Genomic DNA, 24467 nt, shown 5'->3' on the forward strand with positions numbered 1-24467 from the left:
TCCTATTCCTAAGAACTCTAAGGCTTCATGCCACAATGATTACTGCCCTGTAGCACTAATTTCTGTAATCAAGTGCTTTGAAAGGTTGGTTATGGCACACATGAATTAACTACACCATCGCAGCCACCCTAGATCCACTCCAATTTGCATACAGCCCCAACAGATCCACATATGACGCAATCTCAATTGCTCTCCACACTGCCCTCACCCATGTACAGTGCATTCGGAAAGTATTCAGACCCCTTGACTTTTTCCATATTTTGTTACGTTACAGCCTTATTCTAAAATTGATTAAATACCATTTTTTTTCTCATCAATCTGCACACAATACCCCATAATGATACAGTGAAAACTGATTTTTTTTTATATTAAAGAAAAAAAACAACCTTAATTACATAAGTATTCAGACTCTTTGCTATGAGATTCAAAATTTAGCTCAGGTGCATCTTGTTTCCATTGATCATCCTTGAGACCTTTCTACAACTTGATTGGAGTCCATCTGTGGTAAATGCTATTGATTGGACATGATTTGGAAAGGCACACTCCTGTCCAGATAAGTTCCCACAGTTGACAGTGCATGTCTGAGCAAAATCCAAGCCATGAGGTCAAAGGAATTGTCCGTAAAGCTCAGAGACAAGATTGTGTCGAGGCACAGATCTGGAGAAGGGTACCAAAACATGTCTGCAGCATTGAAGGTCCCCAAGAACACAGTGGCCTCCGGCATTCTTAAATAGAAGAAGTTTGGAACCATCAAGACTTTTCCTAGAGTTGGCTGCCCACAGAAATTGAGCAATTGTGGGAAAAGGGCCTTAGTCAGGGAGGTGAACAAGACCCAAATGGTCACTCTGACAGAGCTCCAGAGTTCCTCTGTGGAGATGAGGGAACATTTCAGAAGGACAACCATGTCTGCAGCTGTCCAACAATCAGGCCTTTATGGTAGAGTGGTCAGAAGGAAGCCACTCCTCAGTAAAAGGCACATGACAGCCCACTTGGAGTTGGCCAAAAGGCACCTAAAGATCCTCACCCCATGAGAAACAAGATTCTCTAGTCTGATGAAATCAAGATTGAACTTTTTGGCCTGAATGCCAAGTGCCACGTCTGGAGGAAACCTGGCACCATCCCTACAGTGAAGCATGGTGATGGCAGCATCATGCTGTGGGGATGTTTTTCAGAGTCAGGGACTGAGAAACTAGTTAGGATCAAGGTAAATATGCATGAAGCAAAGTACAGAGAGATCCTTGATGAAAACCTACTCCAGAGCTCTCAGAACCTCAGACTGGGGCGAAAGTTCACCTTCCAACAGGACAATGACCCTAAGCACACAACCAAAACAGTGCAGGAGTGGCTTCGGTACAATTCTCGGAATGTCCTTGAGTGGCCCAGCCAGAGCCCGGACTTGAACTCGATCGAACATCTCTGGGGAGACCTGAAAATAGCTGTGCAGTGACGATCCCCATGCAACCTGACAGAGAGGGTCTGCAGAGAAGAATGGAAGAAACTCCCCAAATACAGATGTGCCAACCTTGTACCGTCAAACCCAAGAAGACACAAGGCTGTAATTGCTGCCAAAGGTGCTTCAACAAAGTACTGGGTAAAGCATCTGAATACTTATGCAAATGTGACATTTCAGTTTAAAAAAAATCTATTTCAGAATAAGGCTGCAACTTAACAAAATGTGGAAAAAGACAAGGGGTCTGAATACTTTCCAAATGCACTGTAGATAAGAGGAATACCTATGTGAGAATGCTATTCATTGACTACAGCTCAGCGTTCAAAACTTTCCAAGCTCATCACCAAGCTTAGGACTCTGGGTCTGAACACCTCCCTCTTTAACTAAATCCTGGACTTCCTGACGGGCCGACCACAGTTGGTGAGGGTAGGCAACATCACCTCCACCATTAACACAGAGTCCACCATTAACACAGTGTGCTTAGTCAAATAAAGTAAAATAAAATACAATTGTATTGGTCACTGACACGTGGTTAGCAGATGTTATTGCTAGTGTAGCGAAATGCTTGTGCTTCTAGTTCCGACAGTACAGCAATATTTAACAATTCCACAACAATTACCTAATACACACAAGTCTAAGTAAAGGAATGGAATAAGAATATATACATATAAATATATGGATGAGCAATAGGCAATAGGCATAGGCAAGATGCAATAGATGTATAAAACACAATATATGCATATAGTCTCCTCCCATACTCCTTGTTCAGCCACAGCTGTGTGGCCACGCAAGACTCGCAACATTATCAAGTTCGCTGACGAAACGACGGTGGTAGGCCTGATCACCATGAGTCAGCCTACAGGGAGGAGGTCAGTGACCTAGCAGTGTAGTGCCGGAGCAACAACCTCTCGCTCAACGTCATTGGGGCTGAGCTCCCTGCCATCCATGACCTCGACATCCGGCTTCGTCAAAGACCCCAACCACCTAAGCCATAGACTACTTTCTCTGTTGCCGCACGTCAAGAGGTACCGGTGCATCAAGTCTGACACCAATAGGCTTTTGAACAGCTTATATCCCCAAACAATACTATCAGGAATCAAGGTAAGACCCAGATGCAGACTGTCAAAGTAACAATGTTTATTATAGCAACAGGGGCAGGCAACGACAGGTCAAGGCATGCAGGGGTCGATAATCCAGAGTATAGGAGCAAAGGTACAGGACGGCAGGCAGGCTCAGGGTCAGGACAGGCAGAGTAGTTGGGCAGGCGGACTCAGAGACAGGACAGGTAATGTTCAAAACCAGGGGGGCGAGAAAAAGAGAGACTGGAAAAAAGCAGGAGCCGAGAAAAACGCTGGTTGACTGGACAAACAAGACAAACTGGCAACGGACAAAACAGCGAATACAGGTATAAATACACATGGGATAATGGGAAAGATGGGCAACACCTGGAGGGGGGTGGAGACAATCACAAGGACAGTTGAAACAGATCAGGGTGTGATAAATACGACTGATAAATAGCTAACAAATTAGCTACACGGACTGAGTTTACCTTGTATCTTTATTTACTCTACGAACACTCACAGGGCCCTAGACTCTTACACACACTGTCACTCCAACACACACAAACACTCACTCCATCATTTTCTTACTCACACATAATATGCACATACATTTTATACTGACTCTCCCACTCACATTCAAGCTGCTGCTACTTTGTTTATCTTATATCCTGTTGCCTAGCCCCCTCTCCCCTATTCATATCTACCTCCATCTCTCCAGTGCCCCTGCACATGTACATTTGGTTTTGGATCTGACTTTTTAAATATTTCCTGTATATAGTATGCTTACTTACTTAATTACTTCATTATGTATTTCATATTGCCTACTTTTATTTGTTATGTGTTTTTTTCTAGTAATATATTGTTATTGATTATTGCATTTTGAGAAAGGCATTTCACTGTACTTGTGCATGTGACATTAAATCTTGAAACTTGCTTGTGGAGTGTGGTGTGAAAAAAAGAAAAGAAAAGCAGAGCATCTCTTTATCACAGACAGATCTCTCCCCATCTATACAACCATTGAATCTATGTTTTGACCATGACAGTTTACAATCTAAGGTACTTCCAAGTAATTTAGTCTCCTCAACTTGTTCAACAGCCACCCCATTCATTACCAGATTCAACTGAGGTCTAAAACTTAGGGAATGGTTTTGCACCAAATACAACGCTCTTAGTTTAGAGATGTTCAGGACCAGTTTATTACTGGCCACCCATTCCAAAACGGACTGCAACTCTTTGTTAAGTGTAACTGTGACTTCATTAGCTGTGGTTTCTGACGGGTGTAGGGTTGAATCATCAGCATACATGGACACACAGGCTTTGTTTAATGCCAGTGGCAAGTCATTGGTAAAAATAGAAACGTGTAAAGGGTCTAGAGAGCTACCCTGCGGTACACCACACTTGACATGTTTGACATTAGAGAAGCGTCCAATAAACAAAACCCTCTGAGTTCTATTAGATAAATAACTCTGAATAGACAATATGGCAGAGTTTGAAAAGCCATAACATATATGTTCTCTCAACAACAGGTTACGGTCAATAATATCAGCGGCTGCACTGAAATCTAACAGCTCTCACAATCTCCTTATTATCAATTTCTTTCACCCAATCATCAGTTATTTGTTTCAGTGCAGTACATGTTGAGTGCGCTTCTCTATATGCATGCTGAAAGTCTGTTGTTAATTTGTTTACAGAGAAATAGCATCGTATTGGTCAAACACTGTCGTATAGGCTCAGTTTACAGATATAACACATAGGAGTGACTATAGAGTCAGCTACCATCCTCAGTAGCTTTCCATCTAAGTTCACAATGCCAGGAGGTTTGTCATTATTGATTGATAACTATCATTTACAAGATTTACAGCAACATCTTTTGTATGATCTCTTATACATTATTTTAGGCCCAGCTTTTAGAACTTTGGCTTTCCTGGATATCCACTATACTGGGATCACTGCATCCAATGAGTACGGATACAGCTCTAGGACAAAGTTCTACAGTATTAGTAAAAATTTGATCAATACATGTGGATGATCTTGTTCCTGTAGTGTTTGTAAACACCCTGGTAGGTTGATTTATAACCTGAACCAGATTACAGGCAGAAGCTTCCTCGAGGGCAGACAGCTTGATGAAAACCTGTCAATATTCAGGTGCCCAGAAAGTAGACTGTCTCTTTTACATTACATACACTATCAAACATTTCACACACATTATATAGATACCGACTGTTAGCACTTGGTGGCCCATAGCAAGACCCCAAAAGATTTGGAAGAGGCAGGTGAACCTGCATCCACAATATTTTATTAGGCAAGTCAGTTAAGAACAAATTCTTATTTTCAATGACGGCCTAGGAATAGTGGGGTAACTGTCTGTTCAGGGGCAGTACGACATATTTGTACCTTGTCAGCTCAGGGTTTATGAACTTGCAACCATCCGGTTACTGGTCCAACGCTCTAACCACTAGGCTACCCTGCCTCACTTGTCATGAGATCTTCTCTAAGCATCACAATGATATGGCTCTGAAAATATACAGCAACACCTCTGCCATAAGCGTTCCTGTCTCTTCTATATATGTTATATCCTTTTATTGCGACTGCATTCATAAAATGAATGATCTAAGGGAGTCTCAGAATTGGCTAATATATGAATGCTATCTCAAAGTTAGCGATTTCATGAACCTTATTTCTAAGGCTCCATATCTTAATATGGGCTATTTTCAGCCCTTTCCTGGGTAGCTTATCAGAGATAGACATAATATGGAAAATAACAAACAAAGCAAGAAAGAGAAAAACATTCAGCAGTCCATTAATCAGTTGGTGTGTGTAAGTTTGTGTGTACTGCGGGGTTGAAGCTACCGACCCATAGGTTTGGGTATGCTTGTCACCGGCAGGGCCTAGGGAGTTTGTCAGGATGAAAATAAATATGAAAGGACGACCAGGTAAAAAGTTAGAGGAAAACTGGCCTCAGTCTTCTGAAAACCTAACCCTGGGATAGAGTTTTATTTTAATAACACAAATTAATGCCAAAGACAAGAGGTGTTGAGTGTTCCTGTGTGGTCCAGTCCCAGTCCGGACTGAAATTTGCTTGAAAATCCGAGAAGGTCTGAATATTGCTGTCCATCAATGATTCCCAACCATATTTACTGATCTTGAGCAATTTTGACAAAAACAGTGGATATATGTTACTCTAAGAGTTGTGCAAAGTTGAGAGAATCTTATTCAAAATTATTCACAGCTGCCAAAGGTGTTTCCATCAAATATTAACTCTGGGATGTGAAGGCATACCCAATCAACATATCTTACTTTTACATTTTTCGTTAATCAGTGTGATATTTTCTATCATTTTCTTTCACTTTGAAAATGTGGAGTTGGTTGTGTAGATCTGTAGGATACATTTTTATTTTTATTTTAAGGCGGTCACAATTTAAGACTGCAAGGTATGGGCCGACTTTCTCTACGCAATAGAGGAAACAGCTTTCCATTTGAGACACGGTCACTGTTTCATTTCCCATGACCACCGGTGGACCTTTTCTGGTCAATACCAATTGCAAGTCCCGGCACCGGGCGGCAGACATTCATTTCAATTACAATTAGCATGACTGCTGGGCGGGCTGATTTATGGCGTTGTTTTCTTTCCAGTGCTTTCCCTCGCACATTAATCACCCCCACACCGCCCCGCGCTCCACACTTCATATACCTGCCAAGGCAGCGGCCCCACCGGCCCCACCGAGCATTCCTGGACCACTCCCCGCTCACCGCAGGGAGAACCGAGGTCCTTAACTCACATCTGACATACACTGGCTGGAGTTAGCAAGGGTGACGTCTGGCTCTGTGTACCAAGCAGCCTACAGAAAAGGCTACCTGCTGTAACATAATATGCTGATCTGCTCCTACCTTTATATATTTTGTAAATGTCTCTGTGACTAGTTCACTAAAGTGTCTGCATCATACTTGCTGGCATCTTGTCTTGATTGGATTCCACATGCTGTTTAGGGCCATTTCTTTCCACTGACCTTCTCTCACTAGTGTACAGAATTAGCTATGTGTTTTTAGCTCCATTAGTTGGTGTTCATGGATGATATGACTGGCAGCCGGTTGTCAGTATTATTTTTGAGAGGAGTCATGGGCACGAATTCTCCTTCTTCTTACAAACACACAGGCGCATACTCACACAAGAACCCCCACCTACACACTCCAATGAAATCCCATCCCGTCCCCTGACGGGTACTTAAATGTTGAATAAACATGTTCATTACTCATTTATTGAATCTGGTCATGGGATGGAGCTCATAAAGTAGCTCTGATTTTCTGCCCCGGCAACGTAAGACATTTCAGCAGCGAAACGCTCCCCTTAACTCGACATTTGGTTACCACCAGTCAGGGACAAACCGTGTCTATTTTGGATTGTCTGGAAATGTTTGGGACGGTTTCCCCTCACAGTCTCTCTCCTCTTCGGAGGGTGAGTCACTCTTTTGCAGACTTTTTCCAGAGAGACGTTTTTCAAGATGAGTCCCTGATGGCCACACTGCATCATGTTTATAGGACCGGACAGGGCTCGGTTGGTCCCCATGGGTCTGGCAGCTGTGGCCCTCCATCCCCCTTCCTCCTCCTTCTTGTCCCTTCCACTGCTACCGCCCCATCTCTGTGCTGCCGTGTGGGATGGAAAGAGCCGACCCACACGACGGAGCCCTTACAGTTACGGGAAAGGCGGGGATTCAGGGCAGCCAATAAAAACAAGAGGCAATGGGTTGCTCCGCTCTGGGCAGACTAAACAACTGTTTGGACAGCATCCTGAGTTTTAGTTGAGTTTCTCCTTGAGGTGGTGTGTGTGTGTATATGTTTATAGCCTTTCCCACACAGAAACAGCTTAACAGTAACTGAAGATATACAGTGGGGCAAAAAAGTATTTAGTCAGCCACCAATTGTGCAAGTTCTCCCACTTAAAAAGATGAGAGAGGCCTGTTATTTTCAACATAGGTAGACTTCAACTATGACAGACAAAATGAGAAAAAGAAATCCAGAAAATCACATTCTATGATTTTTTATGAATTTATTTGCAAATTATGGTGGAGAATAAGTATTTGGTCAATAACAAAAGTTTCTCAATACATTGTTATATACCCTTTGTTGGCAATGACAGAGGTCAAACGTTTTCTGTAAGTTTTCACACACTGTTGCTGGTATTTTGGCCCATTCCTCCATGCAGATCTCCTCTAGAGCAGTGATGTTTTGAGGCGGTTGCTGGGCAACACAGACTTTCAACTCCCTCCAAAGATTTTCTATGGGGTTGAGATCTGGAGACTGGCTCGGCCACTCCAGGACCTTGAAATGCTTCTTACGAAGCCACTCCTTCGTAGCCCGGGCGGTGTGTTTAGAATCATTGTCATGCCGAAAGACCCAGCTGTCAGGACCCGGTTACGAACCTGGGTCTCCGGAGTGAGAAACAGTCACTTAACCAACTGAGCCACGAATAGTCAGCAGAACCCAGTAGATGAGGCAGACACAGCAGTACTTAAGACGGTGTATTTAATAAAGTAAAAAGGAGAAGTCCTTAAATACAAAAATGGCAAATCCAAAAGGTGGTAGGAATAGCACAAAAAAGCCTCAAGAGACACTCAAAAACAAAAACAGAATTCCACAAGAGCATCCACCAGAATCGACAAGAATACACAGAACACTAGGGCTGGGTGCTAACATACAAACACAGAGCACAGAACTGAGGGAAACTAAGGGTTTAAATACAATCAGGGGAAAATGAGGCACAGGTGCAAATAATAATGGGGAACAAGGGAAAAAACATAAGGTCAAAAAGCACAATGGGGGCATCTAGTGACCAAAACCCGGAACAACCCTGGCCAAATCCTGACACCAGCCACGTTTCATCTTCAATGCCCTTGCTGATGGAAGGAGGTTTTCACTCAAAATCTCACAATACATGGCCCCATTCATTCTTTCCTTTACACGGATCAGTCGTCCTGGTCCCTTTGCAGAAAAACATCCCCAAAGCATGATTTTTCCACCCCCATGCTTCACAGTAGGTATGGTGTTCTTTGGATGCAACTCAGCATTCTTTGTCCTCCAAACACGACGAGTTGAGTTTTTACCAAAAAGTTATATTTTGGTTTGATCTGACCATATGACATTCTCCCAATCTTCTTTGGGATCATCCAAATGCTCTCTAGCAAACTTCAGACGGGCCTGGACATGTACTGGCTTAAGCAGGGGGACACGTCTGGCACTGCAGGATTTGAGTCCCTGGCAGCGTAGTGTGTTACTGATGGTAGGCTTTGTTACTTTGGTCCCAGCTCTCTGCAGGTCATCCACTAGGTCCCCCCGTGTGGTTCTGGGATTTTTGCTCACCGTTCTTGTGATCATTTTGACCCCACGGGGTGAGATCTTGCGTGGAGCCCCAGATCGAGGGAGATTATCAGTGGTCTTGATGTCTTCCATTTCCTAATAATTGCTCCCACAGTTGATTTCTTCAAACCAAGCTGCTTACCTATTGCAGATTCAGTCTTCCCAGCCTGGTGCAGGTCTACAATTTTGTTTCTGGTGTCCTTTGACAGCTCTTTGGTCTTGGCCATAGTGGAGTTTGGAGTGTGACTGTTTGAGGTTGTGGACAGGTGTCTTTTATACTGATAACAAGTTCAAACAGGTGCCATTAATACAGGTAACGAGTGGAGGACAGAGGAGCCTCTTAAAAAATAAGTTACAGGTCTGTGAGAGCCAGAAATCTCTCTTGTTTGTAGGTGACCAAATACATATTTTTCACCATAATTTGCAAATAAATTCATAAAAAATCTACAATGTGATTTTTTTCCCTCATTTTGTCTGTCATAGATGAAGTGTACCTATGATGAATTACAAGCCTCTCTCATCTTTTTAAGTGGGAGAACTTGCACAATTGGTGGCTGACTAAATACTTTTCTGCATGTCCTTTAGCAGACACTGTTATCAAAGCGACAGCAGTACATGCAGATATTTCTGTATAAATGGCTGATGCAAGAATTGAACCCATGACCCTTGCAAGTGCCATGCTCTACCAAATGAGCCACACAGGACCCAGAGGGACATATCTCCTCATTTTATATAAAGAGCAGGATACAAGGCCATGATGTTAACTCAAAACCATGGGATTTCAGTTATATTTTACAAATATACAGATTCAGCACAGAGCTCTTTCAATTGCGAATAACCCTAGTTTTTTGTTTATTATATTTATGTATTTTTTTTAGGGGGTGGATCAGCTTTAATATTGAGGATGAATTGTTGCTCCCATTAATGTAATTGTCTGCATCATTTCCAATCCCCTATATAATTTTTGGGTAAATATATATATATCTATATACATACATATATACACTTAGGTTGGAGTCATTAAAACTCATTTTTCAACCACTCCACAAATTTTTTGTTAACAAACTAAAGTTTTGGCAAGTTGGTTTGGAAATCTACTTTGTGCATGACACAAGTAATTTTTCCAACAATTGTTTACAGACAGATTATTTCACTTATAATTCACTGTATCACAATTCCAGGGGGTCAAATGTTTACATACACTAAATTGACTGTGCCTGGAAAAAGCTGAATTATAAGTGAAATAATCTGTCTGTAAACAATTGTTGGAAAAATTACTTGTTTCATGCACAAAGTAGATGTCCTAACCAACTTGGCAAAACTTTAGCTGTGAACAAGAAATTTGTGGAGTGGTTGAAAAATGAGTTTTAATGACTCCAACCTAAGTGTATGTAAACTTCCGACTTCAACTGTATATATATATATTTGAATAATCCTGTTTATCTTATTTACCATAATTAGCTATTAATATTTGTCGTAATGTAGGCAGTTCATGCAATTGATTTTAACCTCTCATGAGTCTCGCTATTACCAAAATTACATTATGGCAAGCAATTATTGTGATTCATCCTATATTGTCCCTAACATATTTTACTCCCTCCCAAAAGTTGTGGGATACACACACACGCACACACGCACACACACACACGTACGCATGCGCACGCACACACACACACACACGCACGCACACACACAAATGCACACTCATTCATACACACTCACACACACTCATACACACTCAACCCCTTTCCCCCACAACAACAATATACTCAGATTCTCAACAGTTGCACCATCCCAGAGCCCAACTCAAGAAAGGTCTTGATTTACGAATGCATATACAGTTGCAGCTGTATGAGAAGGCCTGCAAAACTGAGCAACAAAATGGTCAGAAATCGAGGAGATTTGATTAATCATTGTCACGTCCTAGGTGATGGAGGTCAGATATACCCCCTTCCCCTGAAACCCTTAAACACCCACAACATGGTCCCCTGTAGTGACCATACTCCCAAGCATCTCCGTGCAGTCAAACCTTTGATTTTGTGCCACCATGGCCACAATAATATACCCCCTCTCTGAATGTCCAAGTGTGACCACCTCCCCATGGGTTACTGCAGCTAGTGCTGCCCTAGTTCCCTGTGGTTGTTTTTTGGTTTATGAGAAACCCTGGTAAAGACAGCTTAGCTAATTACTGTAATAAATATATTGCATTAGAGCAATAGCCTTTCTCAGTCTGTGTCACAAATGGCACCCTATTCCTTATATAGTGCATTACACTATATAGTAAATAAGGTACCATTTGGGACCCACATGTTTTGTTCTTCCAGCCTGCAGAAGTGTGCGTTTTCCCGATTTCCTCAGAAGAACGTTCCTTGGCTAGTTTATACCTGACCCCTACGTGACCCGACCAATTCAGTCCCCCCTGTTTAGCACTTGGCTGTACAGTGAAAAGGCTCAGTCTGTGTCTTTTAATACAGGAAGGTAGGGCTAGGAATGGCCAAACAAGAGTCAGGAAACTGCAGGGGATGCAGGAGTAGAGAAGAGAGATGGATTATGCTGTCTCTCCAGCTTTGGACTATTTATGAGGAGGATCTTTAACTAACGGTGAACTTCTCTGAGAGAAAAACGAATATACCCAGTATAGTATGAAGCTACCAGAGGTACCTCAGAGGGAAGTTCCTTATTATTGAACAGTATGTTTTTTTGGTAACACTGCTACCATTTTTTAAAGCATATGTTTTATTCAGGATATCATATTGATCTATTTTTTGAATGAGACCTGAGTACAAAACAAAAACATTAAACCGTTATACAGTACAAAATACAAAATATACTCAAATACAATATTAGATGACCATACACATGTGTGATTGAGTGACTCAATACTGTGTTAGCCTGCTAAGCTTAGGTTGTCTGTGGAATGAATAAAGACTTGTTTCCATTGGCACTTTGAAGTCAACCCGGGTTGGGCTGGCCTTGGTGGGCTAGCTGAAATTGTATTTCCAATGCCTCCAGAATTGAGAAATTATGTAATGTTGCTATTTTGCCAATGTGACTGCGCAGCTAGCTTCGCTTATGTTGCTAGCCACCGAGCTAGAAATTGTACAAAGTAATTTGGCTGTAACTAGCTAGATAACTAGCTAGTAAAGCCCGATCAATATATTGGTTCACCCATATTTTCTGATGATATTGGCATTTTACAGAAGGCCAAGAGGATCATCAAGGATCTCAGCCACCTGAACCACGGTCTGTTCACCCCACTATCATCCAGAAGGCGAGGTCAGTACAAGTACATCAAAACTGGGATCGAGAGACTGAAAAACAGATTCTCAAGGCCATCAGACTGTTAAATAGCAATCAGTAGCCGGCCTCCACCCAGTACCCTACTCTGAACTTAGTCACTGTCACTAGCCGGTTACCACTGGGTTACTCATCCCTGCACCTTAGAGGCTGCTGCCCTATGTACATAGACATGGAACACTGGTCACTATAATAATGGAACACTGGTCGCTTTAATAATGTTTACATAGTGTTTTTACCATTTCATATGCTGTATTCTAGTCGAGGCCATCCTATTCAACAATTTCTGTACATATACTATTCTATCCACGTATTCTTCAGATATACTACATATTCTATCCACATGCCGTCCACAATGTCCATACATCCATCACATATACGGTGAATTCGGAAAGTATTCAGACCCCTTGACTTTTTCCACATTTAGTTAAGTTACAGCCTTATTCTAAAATTGATTAAATGTTGTTTTTTTGTCATCTATCTACACACAATACCCCATAATGACAAAGCAAAAACAGGTTTTTAGAAATGTTTGCAAATAAAAAAAAATATATATATCACATTTACATAACTATACAGATGCTTTACTCAGTACTTTGTTGAAGCACCTTTGGCAGCGATTACAGCCTCAAGTCTTCTTGGGTATGACACTACAAACTTGGCACACCTGTATTTGGGGAGGTTCTCCCATTGTTTTCTGCAAATCCTCTCAAGCTCTGTCAAGCTGGATGGGGAGCCTCACTGCACAGCTATTTTCCGGTCTCTCCAGAGATGTTCGATCGGCCGCTCAAGGACATTCAGAGACTTGTCCCAAAGCCACTCCTGCGTTGTCTTGGCTGTGTGCTTAGGGTCATTGTTCGTTTGGAATGTGAACCTTCGCTACAGTCTGAGGTACTGAGCGCTCTGGAGCAGGTTTTCATCAAGGATCTCTGTGTACTTTGCTCCGTTCAACTTTCCCTCGATCCTGACTAGTCTCCCAGTACCAGCTGCTGAAAAACATCCCCACAGCATGACGCTACCACCACCGTGCTTCACCGTAGGGATGGTGCCAGGTTTCCTCCAGATGTGACACTTGGCATTCAAGCCAAAGAGTTCAAACTCCAAGTTGGCTGTCATGTGCCTTTCACTGAGGAGTGGCTTCCATCTGGCCACTCTACCATAAAGGCCTGATTGGTGGAGTGTGGCAGAGATGGTTGTCCTTCTGGAAGGTTCTCCCATCTCTACAGAGGAACTCTGGAGCTCTGTCAGAGTGACCATCGGATTCTTGGTCACCTCCCTGAGCAAGTCCCTTCTCCCCTGATTGCTCAGTTTGGCTGGGCGGCCAGCTCTAGGAAGAGTCTTGGTGGTTCCATTTACGAATGATGGAGGCCACTGTATTCCTGTGGACCTTCAATGCTGCAGGCATTTTTTGTTACCCTTCTCCAGATCTGTGCTTCGACAAAATTCTGTCTCTGAGCTCTTGAGACAATTCCTTCAACCTCATGGTTTGGTTTTTGCTCTGACTTGCACTGTCAACTCTGGAACCTTATGTAGACAGGATTGTGCCTTTCCTAATCATGTCCAATCAATGGAATTTACCCCAGGTGGACTCCAATCAAGTTGTAGAAACATCTCAAAGATGGCCAATGGAAACAGGATGCACCTGAACTCAATGTTGAATATCATAGCAAAGGGTCCGAATACTTTTGTAAATAAGATATTTACGTTTTTACTTTTAATACATTTGCAAACATTTCTAAAAATCTGTTTTCACTTTGTTCATTATGGGGTATTGTGTGTGGATTGATGAGGGAAAACATAATTTATTCAATTTTAGAATAAGGCTATAATGTTACATAATGTGGAAAGGGGGAAGGGATCTGAATACTTTCCAAATGCACTGTATATACTGTATACTCCAGACTGATATTGATTGTCCTAATATTTCTGTATTTCTCACTTCTATTAATTTACATTTAGATTTGTGTGTATTGCGGTATATGGTTAGATATTACTGCACTGTTGGAGCTTGGAACACAAGCATTTCGCTACACCCGCAATACCAATATTTGTATGCGACCAATAACATTTGATTTGATTTGGGTGGTGTGTGTATGTTTTTATGTGTAGCCTATGTACGTTCAAAAGTTTGCTGTCACTTAGAAATGTCCTTGTTTTTGAAAGAAAAGCATTTTTTTGTCCATTAAAGTACATCAAATTGATCGGAAAGTGTAGACATTGTTACAGTGTAGACATTGTTAATGTTGTAAATTACTATTGTAGCTGGAAACGGCAGATTTTTTATGGAATATCTACATAGGCGTACAGAGGCCCATTTATCAGCAACGATCACTCCTGTCTTCCAATGGCACGTTGTGTTAGCTAATCCAAGTTAATCATTTTGAAATGCTAATTGATCATTAGAAAATATTTTTGCAATTATTTTAGCACAGCTGAAAACAGTTGTCCTGATTAAAGAAGCAATAAAACTGGCCTTCATTAGACTAGTTGAGTATCTGCAGCATCAGAATTTGTGGATTCGATTACAGGCTCAAAATGGCCAGAAACAAATAACTTTCTTCTGAAACACGTCAGTATATTCTTGTTCTGAGAAATGAAGGCTATTCCATGTAAAAAATTGTCAAGAAACTGAAGATCTGTACAACGCTATGTAATATTCCCTCCTACGCCCTACTCCCAAACTGGCTCTAACCAGAATAGAAAGAGGAGTGGGGGGCCCCGGTGCACAACTAAGCTAGAGGACAAGTACATTAGAGTGTCTTGTTTGAGAAACAGACGCCTCACAAGTCCTCAACTGGCAGCTTCATTAAATAGTAACCGCAAAACACCAGTCTCAACGTTAACCGTGAAGAAGCGATTCCGGGATGTTGGCCTTCGAGGCAGAGTTGCAAAGAAAAAGCCATATCTCAGACTAGCCAATAAACATAAAATATTAAGATGTGCAAAAGAACACAGACACTGGACAGAGGAAGATTGGAAAAAAGTGTTATGGACGGACGAATCTAAGTTTGAGGTGTTCACAAAGAAGAACATTCGTGAGACTGCAGAAAAAATGAAAAGATACTGGAGGAGTGCTTCACGCCATCTGTCAAGCATGGTTGAAGCAATGTGATGGTCTGGGGGTGCTTTGCTGCTGGTAAAGTGGGAACAGGGTAAAAGGGATCTTGAAGAAGGAAGGCTATCACTCCATTTTGCAACAACGTTTAATTGGAGCCAATTTCCTCCTACGACAGGACAATGACCCAAATCACAGCTCCAAACTATGCAATAACTGTTTAGGGAAGAAGCAGTCAGCTGGTATTCTGTATATAATGGAGTGACCAGCACAGTCACCGGATCTCAACCCTATTGAGCTGTTGTGGGAGGAGCTTGACCGTATGGTACGTAAGAAGTGCCCATCAAGCCAATCCAACTTGTGGGATGTGCTTCATGAAGCATGGGGTGAAATCTCTTCAGATTACCTTAACAAATTGACAACTAGAATGCTAAAGGTCTGCAAGCCTGTAATTGCTGCAAATGGAGGATTCTTTGACAAAAGCACATTTTTAAGGACACAATTATTATTTCAATTTAAAAAATCCTTATTTATAACCTTGTCAACGTATTGACTATGTTTCCTATTCATTTTGCAAATCATTTGTATGCTTTCATGGAAAACAAGGACATTTCTAAGAGACCCCAAACTTTTGAACGGTAGTGCAAGTTGTGTAAATATGGAGGTGAGGCAGCCTTGGGGTCAGCCCCCTTGCAGACCCTGAGCCATGCTGCATGGCTCTGACAGTCCTCATCAACAACAGTAGACTGCCCACTGTGGAGAAGAATGCAACGGGGGCTGAGGGGGTTACCGGTGAGTCACAAGGGAGCCATGGGAGATAAGTGACAGCTCCCTAACCCCCACCGCCTGCATCCCCACCTTCGCCTCTGGCCTCCCGCTCCTTGGCTGGATGGCAGCCCTGCATCAGGCTCACCGCAGACGCTGCTCCCCCCATATCCTCAACGTCCCCGTCCCCACTGGCTGATCGATACGGCTCTTCACCTTTCATCTGACCAGAGCTTTGAAGAAGACGCACTTCCTGGAGAAAACCCAATACAGCACTCACTGTCGAGGTACCTTACTGTGTGTGTTGCCTGTGCATAGTGCGTGCCAGCGTGTGTGTGTGTACAGTGTGTGTGTGCGTCAGCGTCTGTGTTCTAGAGTTATAAATAAATGAACACACAAAATAAATGAACACAATGAGTTCAGATTCATACCTTTTATTACTGTCAATATTATTTATTCATTCTGATAAATGAACGAATGATGGGGTGCCTGATTTAACAGGCATCGTAAGCCCCCATCACTCCCATTGATTTTTTTGCTAGTAGTGGCTAAAGTTAGCTGAAGTTTAGAGTGGCTGTTTAAAGAAAACCTAACCATGAATTACAGTTTTTCCTTGGCTATAGACTACTTTCAGGATGAGGAACTGAACTTCCCTTTTAATTTGTAAAATACTGAAATACCCCATTCCCCCTAATTGATTCCATCATGACAGCAAACACAGTATCCATGCTAAATGTACGTTAACATACAAGTTTAGGCATATTTGTTCCGTTTCACATGTCTTTGTGCTTGTCTCCACCTCCCTCCAGGTGTTGCCCATCTTCCCCGTTATCCCCTGTGTATTTATACCTGTGTTCTCTGTTTGTTTGTTGCCAGTTCGCCTGCCTGCCATCCTGTACCTTTGCCCCACTTCTCTGGATTACCGACCTCTGCCTGACCTGACCCTGAGCCCACCTGCTGTTCCGGTGCATTACACCCTCTCTGGATTATTTACCCCTGCCTGCCTTGACCTATCATTTGCCTGCCCCTGTTTAAAGAATACGCTTTTGTTTCTAATGTGATAATATTATTTAATATTAGTTCAATATTTTGGTTTATGGAGGCTGTATTCAGCCAAAATAAAAAATATTCTAAAAACTTATTTGTAGACCTTTCTCAGGGGATTGAATGTTGTTTGCAAAAATTCAGCAGACTATTCATGTTATAAAATATATGTTGTTTTTACTTGATGACATGTAGCTGTAATGCTGAGGCGGCATTGACATGCCACGCACTACCCTCTTAAGCTCTTGATGGTTGACATGCAGCAACCATTATTACTATCCTCCTGGCAGTTCTAAACTTTACAAAGCATGTCACTTGGTTGGGGGTCCCCTACCTCGCGGTGAAACAATTTAGTGCCCCCTCTCTTGACAATGGAAAGAAGCTTTCATTGGGCGTAGAGACATTTTTGCAGTTTTAAAGCAAGTTTTCTGCAAATCTACACATTTTTCCATGGGGAAAAGAGAAATTGTTGCAATTTTATAACACATTTTATCGAATTCTACTCATTTTGCCATGGGGCAGGGAAAATAATCTGTTTTACAGCTAATTCCTCGAATTTCACCCATTTTGACATGGGGTGGAGTGACATATTTGCAGTTTTAAAACTAAATTCCTGCAATTCTACACATTTTGTAATGTCTGGAGGTCAAAGCCCCTTGGTACGAGCCAGGTCGTTATTCAGGCCATGATTACTACAAGTTTAGATAGCTGGCTAAACTAACTACCAATTTAAAAATGGTTAGCTGACATGGCTAATTGAGTGACTGTCAGTAGATATCTTTCCATTAAACTGTCCGTAGATTTTTTTTGGCAACATTTCGAAAGTTTGCATCGAAATTGGATGTGAAAATTGCCTTCCACGTTGTGTTTCCATTTAACCATCGTGTGTCGGTAAAAACAGCTGGACATAATGACATCACGCATAATAAATAAATAAAAAATCTGACATGAACCTAGTGTCAAATAAAAATTAAGTGGTTGAAGTGTTTCCTTTCCCCATTTAGGCAAATTGTGCATTAATAATTTGCATACAGCCTGTATGCCCTCACCTATCTGTTTCATGTTTCAAGTAGCCCGTGAATGCCAGCATGGATAGAATGCAATAATTTAGTAATATTTGCCATATTGTAATAATTCTCATGTGCCAACGTATCACCACGGTGGAACTTGCACTCCTGTACATCTGAAATAATTGGATGGTGAAACTTGACAGTCATCAAGAAAAAGCAATGTGAAGAAATTCAAAAGTCAGGACAATCCTTTTTCTGCAAAGAAACATTATGTTGACAGTTGAAAAAAAGGATTTTGCAAGAAGTAGGCATTTCAAATTAAATGTGGAGTGGGGCTTTATAGTGACGTTTCAAAATCATAATTTATTTGAAAAACACTGTTTTTATTGCGACCGTTTGTCGCAATAAAAAAAGTTTATCTGTTGAACAGATAAAACTGCTCTTGATCTTTAGAAAAATTTTCCCATTTCCATTACACATTTTGCAATGTTTTTTTTTGCAACATTGCATTTGTCAAATAAACCTGAGTGCTGTCCTACGAATCAGGTTTCAGGAGCATGGGAACTTTGGTCAACTCTGAGTTCAACTCGGGATAACCAGTCATATGAATGTGGCTCACCTTTTAGTCAGGTAAATGTATATTTTAATTTTACTAGGCAAGTCAGTTAAGAACAAATTCTTATTCACAATGACAGCCTAGGAACAGTGGGTTAACTGCCTTGTTCAGGGGCAGAACAACCGATTTTTACCTTGTCAGCTCGGGGATTCAATCTAGCAACCTTTTGGTTACTGGCCCAACGTTCTAATTACTAGGCTACCTGCCGCCCCAATGCCCCTGTGCACAAAGTGAGGTCCATAAAGAAATGGTTTGTCGAGATCGGTGTGGAAGAATTTGACTGGCCTGCACAGAGCCCTGACCTCATCCCCATCAAACACCTTTGTGATGAATTGGAACACTGACTGTGAGCCAGGCCTAATCGCCCAACATCAGTGCCTGACCTTACTAATGCTCTTGTGGCAGAATGGATGCAAGTCCCCGCAGCCAAACCTTTATATCATAACCGCTAACCTCTATATCTAGTGCAAAGCCTTCCCAGAAGAGTGGAAGCTGTTATAGCAGCAAAGGGGGGACCAACTCCATATTAATGCACATTATTTTGGAATGAGATGTACAACGAGCAGATGTCCACATACTTTTGGTCATGTAGTGCAAAATTACACTTATAACAAAGTCAAAAACAAACATTTAGCTGTTAGCTATGTAAGATGTTGTATTTTGAGCTATAAAATAATCTAAACTAAGACGTTTTGTGGTTGGAATTGCAGTATGTACTTAGATGTGAGCTCGCAACTTTTGATAGACTGGTTTCATTTGGACAAACAGAAAGAGGATTAGCTGTAGAGACTGTTACCCAGGCTAGGATAACTTAACTTATCCTGAATGAAGTGTCTGAGCCGTGAAATCAGACTCTTGCAATGATTGCGTCCCCTTCATTTGAGGTTGAAGAATGATGAACTATTTAATTCACTTTTGTATGACAACTGGCTATGAACAGGGTTTCCTTTAGTGTGTCTTGTCTGTTTAAAAACAAAATAGCAATTGATTTAATGTGCTTAGCAAAGCCATGTAGCCTATAGGCTGCACAGACCAGTAAGATAGCTACACTCAAAATATTCCATTCTATTCTTTTGAAATTGTATTTTATTAGTCTTATAATGTTTCCAGGGGACCTGCCTAAAATTAATTCATAAGGAATTTCTTAGTGCTGGTGCATTCAATGGGGATTTATTCAAATAGACGTCCACCCACATCAGCCCATATCTACTCCCATGCCTAAACTTGCCGGCATGTGCCGGGAGTGATATAAAAAGCTTACCCGGCAAGAAAGTGGTAAAAATGGGACTGTATGAATTGGGTTTTAAAAAAATGTTGTCTTCTTTTTTTTATAGGCAAATTATAGTAAAGTCTGTCTGTTAATGGTATAAGCATGTTTTCATTAATGCCAATAGGAATATTCAGAGGCTCTTATTAACCCACTTTGTAATTAATGTGGATTAAAAAGGATACCCGCACTGCCAAAAAGCAACCATTCCTCCATCTTTTCACAATTAAATTAATCTTATAGCATTGTTTGGAGAACAACAGTCGAAGTGCGCAACCACTATAAGACCATGGTGCTTGCCTACGGAGCAGCAAGGGGAACTGCCCCTCCCTACCTTCAGGCTAAACTCAAGCCCTACGCCCAAATCTTCCTATAACGTCTGAAACCCTCCCACCAGGCACTGACGTCAATTCAAGTTCTATTCCACGTTGGTTCAACGTCATTTCTTTGAAATTACATGGAATCAACGTTAATTCAACCAGCGTGTGCCCAGTGGGCTACCTCTTCAAAGAGTATCTTAAATGAATCCCCCTAAATTATATGTGGTATCTTCCTACTAGCACTAGCCCTTTATTGAGGGAATATGTGATTTCTATGACTGTGATATGTGGTTGTCTCACCCAAGTATCTTAAGGTGATAGCACTAATTGTAAGTCACTCTGGATAAGAGCGTGTGCTAAATTACTACAATTTTAAATGTATAAATAAAAACACAGGTATCATTGAATCAATTATTACCAAACTCCTTCTAGTGTGGAGTTGGTATGAGGTGTGACTGTCCCGGGGGACAGATCGGCCAAGGTGGCTCGCTAATTGAAATATGTCGGCGACTCATCAACTGCTTGGCTCTGGTTTCAGGGCTATTTCAAACTGCAGTGCTGATTGCTGGTTTCACATCACACGGAATAAAAATCAATAGGGGCCGGGAGATCAGGGGATTTATTCTTTGCAAGCAGATATTAACTCTTTACAAAGCCAGTTTGATGTTTGTTGGTGTTTGGAGAGGCGCTCAAGTAGGGACAATACATTTAGTTGTTCTTTCTTGAACACCCCAAGACAACATTTATGACACTAGCAGTGTGTGCATTGAACAACATTAAAGATGTTGCCTGATTTTAAGACACAGTCCTTAAAGGGATAGTTCAGTGATTTTACATTTGTATATGTTCCCTTTAATCCCTTTAATTCATGTTGTAACCTAATGGATGCAGTCCATGAGTTTGAAGCATACTGTATTACAGCCAGGGCTAGCCTATATTTTAGTCAGACAATCGAAGGCCAAATGTTATGGAGATGCTTGGTTGTGGGCCCACTACGATTGACAGTAAAAGGGTGTTCCAATTCGATGCCTTTTGGGTAGTGTAACTTCGTCAAAAATAACTTTGATTTCACATCATTTTTACATTCTGTCATAAAGAGCACATGGTTTTCCCACCTCAAGAGGTTGAATTAAATAATTACTATAGTAAGAACCTGTGCCAAATAAAGTAAGAGGATTGACCATAACATCTTAAATCAGACATGAATCCTCTTGTGACAGGGGGAATTGAAGCTTGTTGTGTGTAACAGGGAGTGGCAATTGAATGCAAGCATCACAAAAACAAACATTTCTAGCCTGTCTGTCTATGGGTAACAGGGTTGATGTGTTATGCTCAACCCACTCACTTATCCACCACAAAACACCAGAAGATGGCCAAAAAGAGAAGAAGCAGCTCACCTGCTTTACATTATGATTTTATTATTAGATGTTCAATGTTTCTTTACTTCTTTCTTTTTTTTAAGGAATAGTTTCACCATTTTAAAACGAGAGTTCAGTTCACGTGACTTTGTTGGCCTTAAAATGATTGTTAGACATAAACGTATCACTGATCACATTAAATAAATAATCTTCTTCAGAAATTATTTTGTCAATGCAACAAATTAACTGGGGCTTTATAGTAATGGTGAAAACTTGGAGAAATGTTGTGGTTAACTGGGTTCAAAACTCCCTAGAAGTCACAGAGGGTGCATGTGCCACGACTTCTGCCGAAGTCGTTGCCTCTCCTTGTTCGGGCGGTGCTCGGCGTTCGATGTCACCGGTCTTCTAGCCATCATCGATCCATTTTTCATTTTCCATTGGTTTTGTCTTGTCTTCCCACACACCTGTTTTCAATCCCATTCATTACCTGTTGTGTATTTAACCCCTGTTTCCCCTTATGTCTTTGTCAGAGATTGTTTTTATTGTCAGTGTTGTCTATTTGTTGTATTGGTGTGCGACGGGTCCTCGTACCCATGTTTTTTCATGTCTGTACTGTTTAGTTTTATGGAGCATGTTCTGTTGACATTTATTAAAATACTCCATTTACACTCCATTTTGACTCTCCTGCGCCTGACTTCCCTGCCACCTATACACACGGCGCTGAAAGCATGGGGGGACCTCCCTAGAAGTCACAAAGGGTGCATGGAGGGACCTCCCTAGAAGTCACAAAGGGTGCTTTGGAGGGACCTCCCTAGAAGTCACAGAGGGTGCATGGAGGGATCTCCCTAGAAGTCACAGAGGGTGTGCAGGAGGGACCTCCCTAGAAGTCACAAAGGGTGCATGGAGGGACCTCCCTAGAAGTCACAGAGGGTGCATGGAGGGATCTCCCTAGACGTCACAAAGGGTGCATGGAGGGACCTCCCTAGAAGTCACAGAGGGTGCATGGAGGGATCTCCCTAGACGTCACAAAGGGTGCATGGAGGGACCTCCCTAGAAGTCACAGAGGGTGCATGGAGGGATCTCCCTAGACGTCACAAAGGGTGCATGGAGGGACCTCCCTAGACGTCACAGAGGGTGCATGGAGGGATCTCCCTAGAAGTCACAGAGGGTGCACGGAGAGACCTCTCTAGAAGTCACAGAAGGTGCATGGAGGGATCTCCCTAGAAGTCACAGAGGGTGCATGGAGGGATCTCCCTAGAAGTCACAGAGGGTGCATGGAGGGATCTCCCTAGAAGTCACAGAGGGTGCATGGAGGGACCTCCCTAGAAGTCACAGAGGGTGCATGGAGGGATCTCCCTAGACGTCACAAAGGGTGCATGGAGGGATCTCCCTAGAAGTCACAGAGGGTGCATGGAGGGATCTCCCTAGAAGTCACAGAGGGTGCGCAGGACGGACCTCCCTAGACGTCACAGAGGGTGCATGGAGGGACCTCCCAGAAGTCACAGAGGGTGCATGGAGGGATCTCCCTAGAAGTCACAGAGGGTGCATGGAGGGATCTCCCTAGAAGTCACAGAGGGTGCATGGAGGGATCTCCCTAGAAGTCACAGAGGGTGCACGGAGATACCTCTCTAGAAGTCACAGAAGGTGCATGGAGGGACCTTCCTCGAAGTCACAGAGGGTGCATGGAGGGACATGTTCAAATGCTGAATTTTTGGCGCTTTAGCAAGTTTTTATATACAAAAATGTATCTGATTTATTGAATTGTCTATGTGGTCTATATTAAAAGTGCAATATGCACAAATCCCTCCGCCATTTCCTGGTTGCTAAAATTCTAATAGTTTGCCTAATCCCAGTTTATGTATCAAAATAGGCAAGTGTAAAGAATCATTGTACCATCTTAATCGCTGTGAAATATATTTTCAATGACGAAAAATATTGCATGTTCAGCTGTTTGAAGCTGGTATACAAAACTGAAAGTAAGAGGTGCAAAAACGAAACTTAAACACGGGACGCATAGAAATAGTGCACATAGAACAGATCTACCGCGTCTTAGATAAGCTTTCAATGAGAATGACAGATCTATAATGCATATTCCTATGCACATTTTGTCAGGTCGCCCAAATAGTTACATATTGCAGCTTTAAAGGGCGTTTGTTTTAATATAACAGGCTTTTAACATGCAATATTGGTGCACAATTTCTCCCTAAAATATCAAAGGGATGCAAAAGGCACACTTTTTGTGGAATGACCCAAAAGACTAAGTGCCTTCCACATAACCTTTCTAGAAGAAGATCAAAGACCTTCAGTGTTGATTGGCTATCCTGGCAACCGTTCATAGGCATTTGAAACAAGCAAGACATTGCATGTTTGTTTGCTATAACCTTCCTTTGGTTTTAGTGGTTGATGAGGTAGGCCTAAGGACTGACCATTTTAATGAGGGTTATTCCATTGTTTGAAATAGCATTTCATTTAAAATCTGTAAGTGGAATCTCTTAAAGGATAATAGCGCCTACTATCATCTTGATTTGGCTGTTGGCGCTGCTACCCTTCAAACATGGTGAACCCTTTGAAAAATGGATTGCGGAAGAGATAAGAAATAATTTAAGTTCATATCACTGCTTTGCACAAATATGGTGAGAAACATTGTGCCCATAACTCCCACAAACTAAAAGAGGCATGCTATCTTTTACTGCACAAATGATTAATGGAGGTGGAAGGCTGGTTGAAGGACAGTTATTAGGCCATTATGGAACAATCACATTTTCTAATCATAGAACAAATTATTGCTATTTTGATCATTGAGTAGATTATCTACTTTAATGCCTTAAAGAATTGAGTAAAGCATCTTATGTATGTTTTTGTCTGAACTTCCC

The 24467-nt window shown here is 41.8% G+C and overlaps 1 long non-coding RNA gene across 2 annotated transcripts; it reads left to right on the forward strand.

Annotated features, from left to right (window-relative positions):
• Positions 1-2385: 2385 nt before the first annotated feature.
• Positions 2386-17116, forward strand: LOC135528572 (uncharacterized). 2 transcript variants are annotated; one of them, XR_010453559.1, is made up of 4 exons: positions 2386-2551; positions 12063-12138; positions 15957-16266; positions 16856-17116. It is a non-coding gene; the product is annotated as an uncharacterized LOC135528572 (long non-coding RNA). The 2 variants fall into 2 exon arrangements; XR_010453560.1 differs by lacking the exon at positions 2386-2551 and adding an exon at positions 2688-2855.
• Positions 17117-24467: the final 7351 nt, after the last annotated feature.

Source organism: Oncorhynchus masou, chromosome 33, assembly GCF_036934945.1.
Source record: "Oncorhynchus masou masou isolate Uvic2021 chromosome 33, UVic_Omas_1.1, whole genome shotgun sequence".
Taxonomy (NCBI): Eukaryota; Metazoa; Chordata; class Actinopteri; order Salmoniformes; family Salmonidae; genus Oncorhynchus; species Oncorhynchus masou.